Source organism: Thunnus albacares, chromosome 23 (genome assembly GCF_914725855.1).
Source record: "Thunnus albacares chromosome 23, fThuAlb1.1, whole genome shotgun sequence".
NCBI classification, from domain to species: domain Eukaryota; kingdom Metazoa; phylum Chordata; class Actinopteri; order Scombriformes; family Scombridae; genus Thunnus; species Thunnus albacares.
Window position 1 is genome coordinate 5,712,416 of NC_058128.1, and position 14,437 is coordinate 5,726,852.

At 40.2% G+C, this 14,437-nt stretch overlaps 1 long non-coding RNA gene across 2 annotated transcripts in view; it reads left to right on the forward strand.

Moving 5' to 3' along the window:
• LOC122975027 overlaps positions 1–14,437 on the forward strand; it is a 245,861-nt gene that overhangs the window by 183,057 nt on the left and 48,367 nt on the right. The window lies entirely within an intron of this gene.

The following is a 14,437-nucleotide window of genomic DNA, read 5'->3' on the forward strand; positions in this document are numbered from 1 at the left end:
TTTTATAATTGTTAATGGAAAAAAAAACATCAGAAATTATTCAAAATACGTCATAAAAGCAGCTGTGAAACTATCTCTCACCTGCGTAGGTAAAGTGAGGGTGTAAACAGTTCTGGTAAGTCACCTTCGCAGGATGAAAGAAGCTGTTTGGTAATATGAGAAATAACACATGGATTCGAATGCAGAGGCGTGTGACTTTGCTTCGGTGTGAATTGGATCAACAAGGCTATTATTCATCAAGCTTGAGTTGCACACATGTACAGGCATGCACCCACACTGAAGATTGTGTTCTGATATGCAAATATTAGCCTAAACATTTGACATCATCCACCTCTAATAGGTTAGATATGATAAAGATTGTTTCAATAACAACTTTGATGCACTTATTGAGAACTGATTGATCTCTAAAGTTTGGGCTTGACATAAACGATGCTGAGATTGTTGCTCGTAGAAGAAGACAAGCAATAGAAAATAGCGTCTGTTCAGTCTTTGCATTGTATTTGTTTGAGGGGTTTTTTTGGTGGTTTTATGAGCATGATGGAAAACATCCAAATCTTTTACTTAATTAGGCAAATTAAGAGTAAAAATATCTGTTTTCCACATGTTATCTTCATACAAATATAAACTGATGATGCAATGGCTTCTAATTTTATGCCGATGCAAAGTTAGAGGTTGCACAAATATGGTCGCCATATTTATGCAGTTGCACCTTTTTTGGAGAAATAGAGACCATTATGTTAGGATGCGTCGTATTTAAAGATTTTATTTCTGTTTTGCAAGTAAAAGATTAACATGCAAAGTAAAGCAAAAGTGTTAAAAAGTGTTTAACTGTAATGTATATACTGGTGGCCTCTACCTATAAGAGATCAGTGTCAGTATTGGCCTTCGCAGACAGATGTTGGTTGAACCTAAACGCCAACTCTAACCTTACGTACACTCAATTTTCTCCACCGATATCTCTGGTGGTTACACTTAGAAAAACAAACTCTCCACCCTCTTTCCCTCTTATCCGACACAAACCTCGGTGTGTTTGCTCTTGCTGAGAGGTGCAAACTCAGACCTGTGTCAGTTTATCTGCAGTTGACAGCACTCCACGCCGTCGTGCGGCCCCGTACGGCTGCGAGAGTGTGTGTGAATGCAACAATGGATCTCTCTCTCTCTCTCTCTCTCTCTCACTCCGCTGTTGACCAAAAGATAGAAATGATGCTAACGTTAGCTCAGCTTTGCTATCACACCGCAAAGCCCTTGAGCGTACGAAGGGGCCACAATGCATAGCTCCCTTATACACACACACACACACACACACACACACACACACACACACACACACACATACACACACATACACACACACATACAAACAAACACACAGAGATTAAATCTGGGCTGGCTACTGCTGGCCTCTCACTTTGATGAGCCAAGGAGCCAAGAGTCTGGGTGCTGGATTAAGATGGCTGAAGTAGATTCACACACACACATGTTCGCACACACACACACACTCTCTCACTCCCTAGAGGGGTTGACCCTGATCCCCCACTCATTTACATTGAGTAGTCTTTTTTTTTTCTAAATTGAACACAAAGACCCCCTCTACAATGGTTAAAAAAAAAAAAAAATCCACCTTTGAGATTAGCCAGCATAAACAAACACTTAGTCATCCGAGAGGAGACCTTTCTCTTTTCTCTCCATCACACACAAGGAGCGAGGCCTTCTTTAGTTTGGGCCTGTTAATAAATTATATGCGGGGTCTGAAGAAAAGATCCATATTATTAGAGCCGTAGAGGCTTGTATGACCGAGCTGTGTTGTGTTACACCGCGGCGAGCTAGCTTGATTCTTACCGCGTGGTATTGTTTATGGAAGCCGACACCGCAGGCCCTTTCAGTGAAAAAAAAAAAAGTGATGAAGAGTGGACTGATGTAGATTGATTCATCTTGATGACTGCCGTTCGGTTCAAGCATCACCTTTTTTTTTTTTTTTTTTTCTCCATCTGTGTCAAGTAGATGAGCTGAGAGATGGAAGCGTTTGATATGCCTGATAACGATTAGCTTGGGTGTGTCGATGGATACGTAGGGTTCAAAATCCCCATCATCAAGGTGTGAAAAGAAGCTGGCACAACAACTTAGTTTGTGAAACCCAACCTTTTTAAAAAATGAGTTTAGAAACCTAAAAAGTGTGACAGTTGAAGACAAAAAAGGTCTATTCACTAGTGAGGATGAAAAAGCGCAAGATACAGTTGATGCAAGATGTCGAGGGACAAAGCTTTTAAATGCTAGGTCGCAAATCTCAGTACTATAACACCAACACTGATGAAGTCCATACAGTCAGCAAACAGTAAAATGGTAAACTGAGGCCATGTTATTGACATTTTTGTGTACCACAATCCCAGTTCTGAAGTTGCTGTCCCTTTAGCATACATTTTCCTATCTGTAGACATAACCGTGTTGTTTAAGGATGGATTCAGAAAAGTGGTTTTGGTAGCCATAGCATGCTTCGTCTGGAAAACGATCACAATGGCATGTTTGGTTAGAAATGTAAAGAACACAGAAGTGTGTTTACTGATTTCCCAGGAAGTGTGAATACTGACTTTGGTGACTTTCACAAAATAACAAAAGAAAAATGTCATCTTTATATTAATATATTCAACACAACAAAGTTGTTTGACAAAGTTTGTTGTAATTTTTGCATCTTCTGAGTTTAGAGCTACAGCTAAAAATTACTGTAATTATACATTAATCTGTTATTGCTAATAATTGACTGATTAATGGTTTGACTGCTTCATAATGCTTGTTTGGTTCAACCAACGGCCCAAAATGCCCAAAGATATTTAATTTATCTTTATATGAAGCAGAGAAAAGCAGCACATTCCCACAGTTGAGGAGCTGGAACTAGTACAATTTTTGACATTTTTTTACTTGATTAATGACTTAACTGATTAATTTTTATTAAAATCAAAATGTTTGGCAATTAATTATCTGTCATGCAGAATATCACCAAACAAAGCTAAACATTTCAGCACTAGTCGAGTCGTTTTTCGTATTTTAATGCCCTAAGGTTTGATCCTTCAGTTGGACGCTTTGCAGGCTTCTCTTTCCTCATCACAGAGGCCGACAGGACCATTAAGAAGTCTGTCATTAAGAGATTTAGAAATAAAACAGTTGCATAAACACACATCTGAAGAGGGGAATGCCTGAGGTGTATCTGACAGTAACTCAGCAACAGTATTTGGCGTTAAGGCCTGTAGGATTACCAAGAGTATGAGTGAAAGGCAACAAGAGCGCTTAAGTATCTACCTGATCCCTCGCTCAGAAACACACACAGAGGAACGCGAACCAATCACTTAAACAATCCACACCTGTAATTAGCCATTCTGGCATCGAGCGGTGGCTGCCAAGAACTGTGTGTGTGTGTGTGTGTGTGCTTGCATGTGTGTTTTTTAATTTGACCATTTTGGTGATTAATGAACATGAGGAAAGTATGACAGGCTAAGATGTGTTTAACTCAGATCCAGTAAGTACACCATATTCCCAAATATGACTACTTAAGCAAGAATGTAAAAACCTCTGAAATATCATTTATACTAAAACTGTTGACCCAATAATGTTCTTTTAGGTTGGTCAGCAAGTTGCTTACATTTTGGGAAATATTGCTTATTTATTGAGAATGAGGTGACACTTTCATCTCTGTGAGTTCAGTCATGGCTTTAGTCCAAAATGCGTGTTATCCCAGCTTAGCATAAAAAAAAAAAGACTATTAGCAGGCGTAAAGAGCTAGCCTAGCTCTGGTGCATTGCAACAACTCCAATGATTCATTGGAGATGCTTCACATTGGAGCTTGTGTATTTAACATTTGTAGAAATAAGAGAAAGTGGTGTTAGCTTACTCATGGGAGCTATTTACTGACCAAAAACAGCTAAACGCAACGAATGCATGTAGAATCTCCGAAGTCCCGTCCTCACAACTTTCCTAACCTTGAACAAAACAAACGTGTAGAAATATAATAAGAGAAAGTGGTGGTTTAACTAGCATTTAGCTTGATCATGGGAGCTATTTACTGATCAAAAACAGCTAATGAATGCATGTAGAATCTCAGAAGTCCCGTCCTCATTATGAAGTTACCACACTTGCACTTTCCTAACCTTGAACAAAACAGTCTTACCTGCAAGCTATGAGATAAAAGACTAGCTAACAAAATAAACCTTCTAACAAGTAAGAACTTTGTTTGAATAAGCAGTTATGCTTATGTTTTGGTGTCAGCTACCTGTCGTCCCTTCCTTTCCATTTTTTATGCCTGGAGTAATGTTTCCACTGAGCGTACAGTACATGCATGTTCCATGATGGCGCCTCTTTCTTTCCGATGTTTTTTAGACTCCCTCAGGCCTCCATATCAGCAAATGCAATCCTTCTTAGGTTGAACCAGGTGACCTCATGCTGACTCCCAGCACAGGTGAACAGCATACGACTCTCTCTACTAATTGAACTGTTTTAACATGACAGCTTTGGTGAAGGGTAAAACTCCATTATATCATGTGTTGATTGCAGCTAGCTAATGTTATTTTTATTACGAGGCCAGTGTCAGTAGAAGGACTTCTCTTTTATAACCATAGGGAACAGTTAACAAAGAGATGAATAAAAGAGGAAGTAGCCTCCAGACATGATATCATTTACACAACACAGCACATAACAACCTACTTAAAAGGACTACATTGCAAACTTTTCCAGTGTGATCCAACAACACCCTCCAACTCTCTCTCTCTCTTTTTTTTTTTTTTTACAAGGGGGTTTTGTTCTCAGTTCAGGCTCATCTAGCACCCATATTATGAAGAGAGAGAGAAGAGGGGAGACGAGAAAGATGAGACATCAGAGAGAAGCTGCCAAGCTCCTCGCACCTCCTCATTGCCTCCAAGCGCGGATTTAGACGTCCGTTATTGTGCAAGCGTTTCACATGTTTATTGTCCCGCTCAGAAACCCATTCACTCGGTTCTGAGGCATTAGTCAACAGATTTCTTCATTACCGCCGCAGTTTTACCACCGACGGAGATGCAAGCAGAGGCAGAAAAGACAAGAGAAGGTTGTCACTGAAATGTCTTCAGTAGTAGCCAAGTTAATGAAGAATAGAGTAACAAATTACACTCAGTCTCATTAATGTAGCTGCTTATGTTTACATGCGCGGGAAAATACAGCGAATACTAATATTGTGATGTTATCGTTTCAACAACACGAGCGCTAACTGTAGGCTGATAAGTTGCTTAGCCCTAAAGGTATAGACATGTTCTGACTTTTTATTGGCATTAAGTCATAAAGTAAAGTCAGGGCACTCCCCATACTTCGCTGTGGTTATGTTGTAAAAGCTCAACGGTATTAACATAAGCCATTTGTAATCACATTTGTATCCATATTCTGTACTTATGCTGCACTTTGTTGTTATTAGATCTTAATTTTAGATGAGATTGTTTAACATTTCAGGTGAAGATAGTACTCAGGACACAAGAGATCCATGTTATTGTTAGATTTTTTTCTTCTCTTAATGGCAAAAGGAAGATGAAATGAAATGTATATGAGGTTGCTCTTTTTTTGTTGTCGTTGGTAGATTCAAAATTTGTATGCTGACTACAAATCAGAGAAATGAATAGTGGCGATTTGGGCGACTGAAGAAAGTTTTTTTTTTTAAAGTGATCACGCCACTGTGCTTCGAAGGGCGACGGCGAGAACTAGTGATGAATCACCCTCATGCGTGAATCATACATCAATAATAGCCTGATTTTACGCATGATCCATGATGATGAAGATACAGAAAATAGAAATGCATGGCAAAAATAGCCTCCCCAAAATTTCACAAATCACATTTTCAGGGAAGCTCATGTCTTATTAAGAGGAGCTGAGACCCCCCCCCCCCCCCCCCCCCGGCTCCCCTGTAGTTCATACCCTTATTGTAGCAGCAAGATCACATTAAAGACTACACACACACACACACGAGCAAAAAACCCTGAAACTACAAAGACAAGTGAAGCCTTAGTCATGTGATTACACAAATTATTTTCATTAGGATATAAGATTTTATAATATTCTAAATTTAACTATAATCAGCTTCACTCAACTTCTGGTCTGTGTCATGTCATCAGCATGATATAGTCTGTTAATTAGCACCTTTTAAATGCAGTCCGTGTCATGTGTGATCCTGGTTTTAATCATATTTAGGGTATTATATGGAACATAAGTAACCCAGTTATTCATATCTCCATCATTATCCTGCTTTCTGATTATCTGTGCAGGAGTGTCTCTGACTCCTCCACATGCTAGATGTGAATTAGAGACACAACTTTACAGATCAATCGCCTTACATGAAGGAAATACAGTATAACCTGCTGGTTTCCTACAGTATTTTCTATCCTGTCTTATAGTATTTTCTGTAATATCTATAGAGGATGACAGGCTCCTCTGCCGTCCATTTAACTGGAAATTACACTGTAAATATCACATGAATCTGCATCTGTTTTATATTTCAAACTAACCAGTAAACAGTGTTGAGGAGAGATGACACATGCAGCGACACATCCAGTTTAACTACATTTCCCAGTAGCTTTCAAGCAACATGGCTATTTTCAAAAAAATCATGTAATGTTTCCAGTAGTGAGCAGTTTTTTTCCATTAAGTAGCACCTAGTGTAACCGAATGATACATTGCGATATTTTATTACTCTTGAAAGAGAGAAAAAAAAAACGAAAAAGCTCATAAATGACACTTTGCTCCATTACTCAAGAAGAGTGAAGTAAGCGGGATGCTTTGACAGTGCAGAACAGTACATGTGAAACAGCTGCTGTGTATTAAGCTACATTTTCGGAGCTTTGCAACTCCCAATGACGAAAAACTTGTAGCTTCACCAGCTGCATTTTCTAAGTAGCTTCCCCGACATTGCCTATAAATTATATGTGTGATTTATTATTTTTAGCTGATGAGGTTATTTTGCTCATTCCTGCGTCAGTGCATTTCTCAAGTTAGCTCTACTGTGTTCACCCAGACGTATTTGCATCTCTATTAATGCACAATACACAAAGGAAGGGCATGTGTGCAGAGAGAAAGCTATTGTGGCTACAGTCTGTGTCTATGTTACTGGAACTAGCGTGCTAAAAAGAGGCCGTTAAGTGCAAAAAAAAAACTGTCAACCCAGGCTTTGTGGCTGAGAAGAGAGAACTAATGACACGAAGCAAAGGGTGAAAACTAGAAATGATGTACAGGATACTTTCGTGGTTTCACTCGCTACTTTTCGCGGAATCTAATCACCATTCGGGTTTGATGAAGATGATGCTGTCATCCTGAGACAATAATCTTATTAATCTTATGGGAGAGTGACAGACAGACAAAGTCATTTTTGGAGAAAGAAAAAGAGGCTGTAGAAAATGAGGGGAGACAGACAGATTGCTGCCTGTAATTCAACAATAATTTGTCAGAGGAAGCAATTCCCTCTGGAGTGTTGCCAAGTCTGCGTATTTTACAATCCAACAAGGACTATCATTACATCTTTATTAATTCTACTAAAACCTGGCAAGTGTGATTAGATGAGTCAGACCTCCCACACACAGTCAGACACATGGTCTATCATTTTTTCTTATAAAATAGCATCAAACTGGAAATATAACTGTTTTAGGATTGTTACTTTACCCTGGATGCCCTTTATGTATTATTGTGTGTATGTGTGTGCACTCGTCTTGAGTCCAAAACTCCAAAATATTCAATTTAAAATGATATAAAACGGAGAAAAGAAGCAAAAGGACCAATTGTTGTCGATTATTTTCTTCTATTAATCAATTTTCAGCATTAGCCCGAACACATGAGCACTCTTCTTCTTCTGGTTTATATCTGTTGATCAGAAAATGTTTGTTTCAAATATAGACTAAGCTATTCTTATGATATTGTCAACTTATTGGCACCACTTTCTAATAAGACATCCTTCACAAAGAGTTAATTGATTAATCCATTGATAAATACTCAGGTGGTTTTCAATTTGTTATAAGCCATGAAGTTTGCATTTACAAATAATTAATTGTGTAATTAATAAACTTTTGAATAAGCGATCAGGACAAGTTAGTCTGTCATCTCTAATTATGAATATTAATAGAAACATTCATTCATGAACATTAACCCAACAAGTCTGCAGCTGTAAATGTTAATAAGTTGTTATTAATTGGTTTGCACCCCATGAAAACATCTTCCAATGTTATGAGCAGTTATTTTGATAAAAAGACATATGGGAGACCAAATGTTTAAGAAGTGGTTGTTGAATATGTCAGTCGTAATGATTTGTGCTGTTGGTTGGCTGCCGCTTTATAAAGACTTCCTTTAGCTGCTTCCCTCTCTGACTCTGTCGCCTCTCTTTACGGGTCCCTTTCACTGTAAACAATGTTGTACACCCAGCGAGAGCTGTCACGTAGAAAGCTACATTAGACCTTGCAAACCACAATCCAAAATTAGCATTCGGCAGCCACAAGCTCCAAGATATTTATAGCAGCGTGAGCAAAAACAGTTCCATAGTATGAGCAAGAATAGTTGCAAAGATGTGAGTAGAAGTTACTATAGAACCACTGAACGGACTTGTTCCAGGGTCAATTAATGAAAGTCTATTAGAGAGAAGAAATGGGTGTAAAGCTGTCAATGCTGAGTGATGTGCTGCTGATGTGTTTGAATAAAGATGTCTTTGCATATATATCCTATACTCTGTTGAATCTGTATTTTTGGTTTTTGATATCTGTGGGGTTTTCTGTGTTTGTGGGTTTTTGGAGGTTTTTTTTTTTTTTTTGCAAATATAGGTCACAGTTGTATTATTTTGTAAAAGAACAATACTGCCAAACCAAACCAGTTCACTGCAAAAATACATCTGCTGAAGATAACATCTTTATGTGATCTGTAGCTTTAACAGCAGCAAAGAACAACAGAACTAGTTGTACAAATAATAGTACTTATTATTTACTTATTCGGTCCAGCTAATGAGGGCAAATGGTCATTAGCTTGAGTTAAAGGAGACGTATCATGCACATTTACAGATATATATTTTTATTCTGGGGCTCTACTGGAATATCTTTGCATGATTTAGCTACAGTTCAAAAAACTCTCTGTCTGTCTGAAACAGGCCGTTTTTAGCTCCTGTCTCTTTAAGGCCCCCCCCCCCCCCCCCTCCCGATGAGCCCGCTCTGTTCTGATTGGTTAGCTTCAGTTCGAGGGGGAAGTGGGGGAAACTTTGCAAACGGAGGGTTCAGAGGACGCTGAAGGTTGGGCTTTTGACTTTCAGGGAGCATTTCTACATACGTTCACCTCAAGTTCTGGTACTTTGATCGTGTTTAATATAGACATCTGACATCAAAACAGTATAAAAATAACAGAAAATCACAAACAGCATGTTATGTCCCCTTTAAGTCACTATACTGTGCTGTTTGCACACGTTTAGTGACTTATTTGTCTGTGTATATATATATGCAGATCTTTCTGTATGTCTCAACTATATGTTTACATGCCCACAATACAAGTATCTTGTGTGTGCATGTGAGAGAATGGCTAAAACCTTACAGTTACTCCGGCAAGTCTATACTCACTGCTACTTTGTGTGTATGAGTGTGTGTGTGTGTGTGTGTCCCTACATGCCTGTGTAACAGAGCCCTGGTTGGGCCTGAGTGGTTCTGATCCATCCATGGCCGGCATTCGCATCCAGGGCTTCTCGATTCCGCTCTGTGTGTGTGTGTGTGTATGTGCGTGTGTGTGTGTGTGTGTCCTGGCGGGAGGCTGGCAGCCAGTGTATCCACGGCTGGCACCAGGCCACCCCATACCCCCCCCCCCCTCCTCCCCTCCCCACTCTGTCTGAGAGCACAATGGGCGATCCGGTAAAACAATACAGGCCCAGGAACAAGGCCCTCTATAGAGCAAACGACACACTATCCCTGAAAGAGAAACACTCCAAAACGCAGGGCGGCTGAAACAGAAATAGAAATCTAATTTCTACCCCTCCACCACTTTACTCTTTACCTGTTACTCCTTTCAAAGCCAATTGTATTATTTTACCCTGAATAGAAATTGTCACGCTATTCGTCATTTATTGTGCTCTGTGTCTCCAAATTGATGATTTCATGTTCGCCTTTTTCTAAAAAATCAGGTTGAGTCAGTTCTCGCTCACCGTGAGCAACCTTGCTTAACAACCTTATTATTTATAGTTGTTGTCTTTATGTTGGGAACATTGCTTCAGCCTGAGTCAAATCCTCAACAATGATTTATTTAAACCCAGCAGATGAGGATACATTATATGTGCTCTAAGGGTAGAAAAATGCCAAAGATACACAGGAGAGCATGTCTGTTATTTAGTTTACAGTAATTGATTGTACACAGTGTTAGCTCAACCTAACCGGTGCAACAAGTGCAAGTTAGCAAGCCGAGTTAGCTATCTTGTCCTGCTACTCACCCTGAATCAACTAATTTCTCACTTTTCTTACAATAAACATGCATGTAACTAAAGGTTCAGCTTCAAACAAGAGTGTAACCCTACTTCACATGTTAGCTGCGATGGCTAGATAGCAAAGTTTAGAGAGCGAGCACAGCCAGGATGTCCGACACTACATAATAAACTTTCTTTACACATTATATTGGTATTTATCCAACGATTACATGTAGTTAAAGTGATATATGACCAGTGATTAAACTGTTGACTACTACCAAGCAGCAACTACCACAGTTTGAGGTTGAAACCAATGCAGGAGTACCTTAAAGTACAATAACACCGATGGCCGCTAGATGCTCCAGCTAACTCCCATTCTACAACCCTCAACTTCTTTAAATAGTCATTAAGGGTTCAATCGCTAAATTTTGGCCCTCTTATAATGGTGATGGTCGTCACTTTGGAAATTATTGCTCTGTTAATAAGATTTGAAGATTTATAGGAGCTTTGATGTTTGCCGTGTGGGCGTTGATTGACAGCGACTAGCCCTGTTAGCACAATTTAGCTAAAGTTGCTAACGTTAACCCAAGTGTCCACTGCTTAAGCTAGTCTTCGTGTTTCCAGAGTGTAAAAGGCAACGCCCTGCGCTCCTTATTTGTAACCAAAGCATTAGCTCTATGCTAAAATAGCCGAATGCTATCAAATTTTATTAGGAAAGACCTTTCAGCGTGGTTGTTATGAATTAAAATGACATTTGGTTTTGTCAGTCATCAGTTTTCAGTCACTGTTTGTGGAGCCTATTGAACTCAGTGCCCTCAATCATAATAATAGAGAAGAGAAGGGGCTGATTCAGTGGACTGTATGTTTAACTTATCATCAGGGGGAAGCCACCCAAATGGTGCAAAAAGTAGCTCAAATTATCACAAAGCTGCCCAAAATATCTTTTACCCACCCAATCAAATAAAAAAGTAGCCCTGGCAACACTGTTTTATTGTTTCTGCAACCAGGGAAACAAACTTTCACTAGACCTTTCTGACGATCAGTGATGTGGGCAGTAACTTGGAAATCTTGTACCGAGCTATGTTTAGAGGAGTGTCACTTTTGGTAGCAATGATTGAGAGACAGCAATGTGTTATTGTTACTTGTAAAAGTAATCCGTAGCATTGCTAGGTAGCATGTGTTGCTCAATAACCGCTCCGAGTAACTGAAAGCGTGGCGTTCACTCAGGCAACGGACACAAACACATTCCCACAATTACAAGCATGCTTTGAGCTGTATATACAGTAAACATGAAGACTCCACAAAACACACACACCCATCCACCCACACTCTCTCTCTCTCTCTCTCTCTCTCTCTCTCTCTCTCTCTCTCTCTCTCTCTCTCTCTCTCTCTCTCTCACACACACACACACATAGAGAGAGAGAGAGAGAGAGCCCCATGTACGCATATCAACCCAGCTCTGACCTGGCCCTGCGGGTCTGACAGGTAAAGAAGAAGAGCTGAGCAACCTGTCGATGCAGGTAGCGAAACATTCCACGTGTCTTCCCCCACACACACACACACACACACACACACTCACTCACACACACACACTCTGGTGAGAGGAAGACCAGATCTGCCGCCACATCTGTGAATCCCAGTGTAGTTTATTCATTTCATCAAGCGCAGCGGATCTTCCTCTCAGTGCCCACCTCGCTAATACCGGTTACAAAAACCAACATCCCGTCCTTGTTGCTATCTCCTCTACTTTACAGAGCTGTCACCAAGCAGAAATCATGAATCTCAGTCCTCCAAAGCGAGAGCAGCCTTCAGACATGTAGGTCTAATCAGAAATCTAACGTTTCCCTTGTTTGCAGATGGAATCTCTCCCATATTTATCAAACACGGCCCATCTCCTCCTCTTCCCTGTCCTCCCACCACCCCCCCCCACACCCACCCTCAGGCTACCAGGCGTATCAGAAATGACTGGCACATCGCCACATTTATCACACCTATCGCCATCCCCATCACTCTGCCACACATCTACCCAACCCAACACACACACTCACACACACACACATACCTTAGTTACATTACCACTTATGACACATTACACAGCTGATAAGATCCCTGGTGCTGATAGCGTCACCTTGCCCCAGAAAAGGTCGACAAAATGTGTTGGGAAAAACTATCAAAGCATGCGCTGGGAGTTTTAAAAACATGCCAACATGTCATACTAGACAGTCGAAAGGGAAGTGGCCTAATGGTTTTTTTCTGTAGTGTACAAAAGCCTGAAAACGAAAGCGGCTTAAGAGGCGTAGCGGTTGTTTTTTTTTTCTCACGTAGCTGATTAGCACACGTAAAACATTTCATCAAATATTCAAATTAATTTCATGTCATGACACATTTCTCTTATATAAGTCATAATGATATTTTTGCATATTTTCTTATTGCCTCGTAAGACGTTCAACTGTATTTATGTTCATATTCAAATGTTATGCATCTGCAGAAATACCTTTAGGGCGATAATGCTGCCTACATAATATAAAACCAAGCTTTTTCATTAGAATTTTTTGCTAATATCTGCATGTAGTGACTAGTACAGGTGAGATTCGGTTAAATTTGGAAAGAGGAAGGTTAGGAAAGGAATGTGGCTATGAGGAAATAATATAAAAGTCAAAATGTTGAGTACAGGTATCCCTGATAATACATTTTGTTTGCACACACGGTCAGATGAGAAGGGGTGTGTGCAGAAGTGGGAACAAGGACAGTATAGAGGTTATAATAAAAGGTTTTATTACGTTTACTTATTAAAGCAGCAACCAGTTTAAATCTGCTGTTTTCCCTGCAAGATCTGCAAGACTCTAGTCAGACATAATGTTCGACTACAAGGTTCGCCTCATAAAGTTTGACATATATGACGGTACATCGTGACAGCCTTTAACCGCTCGGCGCTCGTCTTTTAGATAATGAGATTTTTTTTAAAAAAAAAAAAACAGCCAACTTGAAAGTGACTGGCTGGTTCCCCTGAAAGACTTCGACTTCACTGCAGGCTGCGCTGCGCTGCATTCCATCATCTTAACCGAGGCCCCATTAAATAAAGTAGTAGTCTTCCATCCAGCTTGCCCTCCTGTCAGCGTGACTCAAAGAGCAGCGCACTGTAATGCAGTCAACTCCGGCTAATTGGAATATCTCTGTCTCACTTCTCCAATCACACCTGACATGTACCCGTGAGGGGAGAAGTGGTGAGGTGATGAGATGAAGAGGCCCTCCAGGGGGGGAGGAGGAGGAGGAGGAGGGGGACGGAGAGTCTTCTCAAAACTCTTTTACCGTCACCCTTAACAGTGGCGGAGGAGGAGGAGGAGATGATCGGGAGGCAAGAGAGGGGGGGAAAAAAAAGCAACTTATAAACTCTTGTAGGACGTAGTTGTGTCTGTGTGCGTTTTGTTTGAAGGAGACAAAAGTTCAACTGTTCCAGGTCGGGCCTCGGTAGTCTCAGCCTCACTGTTTTTCATGTCAAATCTTGTCTCATCTGTTACACCACTTGAGGAATGCGAAGAGTGTGAGAGAGTAAAAATCAGAAGTTTAAAGACTGAAACGTAACCTCAGTTTTAATTAAATGTAATCACTTAAAAGCCATATTATGTCATAATGGCACCGGGATAATACAGCATAACACAGCTAATGGTATATAAAAACACCTCATTGTGCTTTACATACAGACTCACACAGACTACATCTCCACATGCCAAAAACCTGTCCGAATGCACTTCATTTCACCTTTCACTATGAATTATAACAAGTGTGACTCACCTTTCATGTACTCTGCACACGTGTGCGCTCAAATGCAAGTGGTCCAGTATAGGTTTGTGTTCGTGTGTGTGTGTGTGTGTGTGTTTGTGTGTGTGTGTGTGTGTTTTCGTGTGTGTGTGTGTGTGTGTGTGTGTGTGACTTCAAGGTTTGAAATGGAAATCAAGAATGTTAATGTTGCGAGTAGCCCTGCAGCGAAGAGAGTGAAATCAAGCTATGACTTCTCTCTGTTAATGA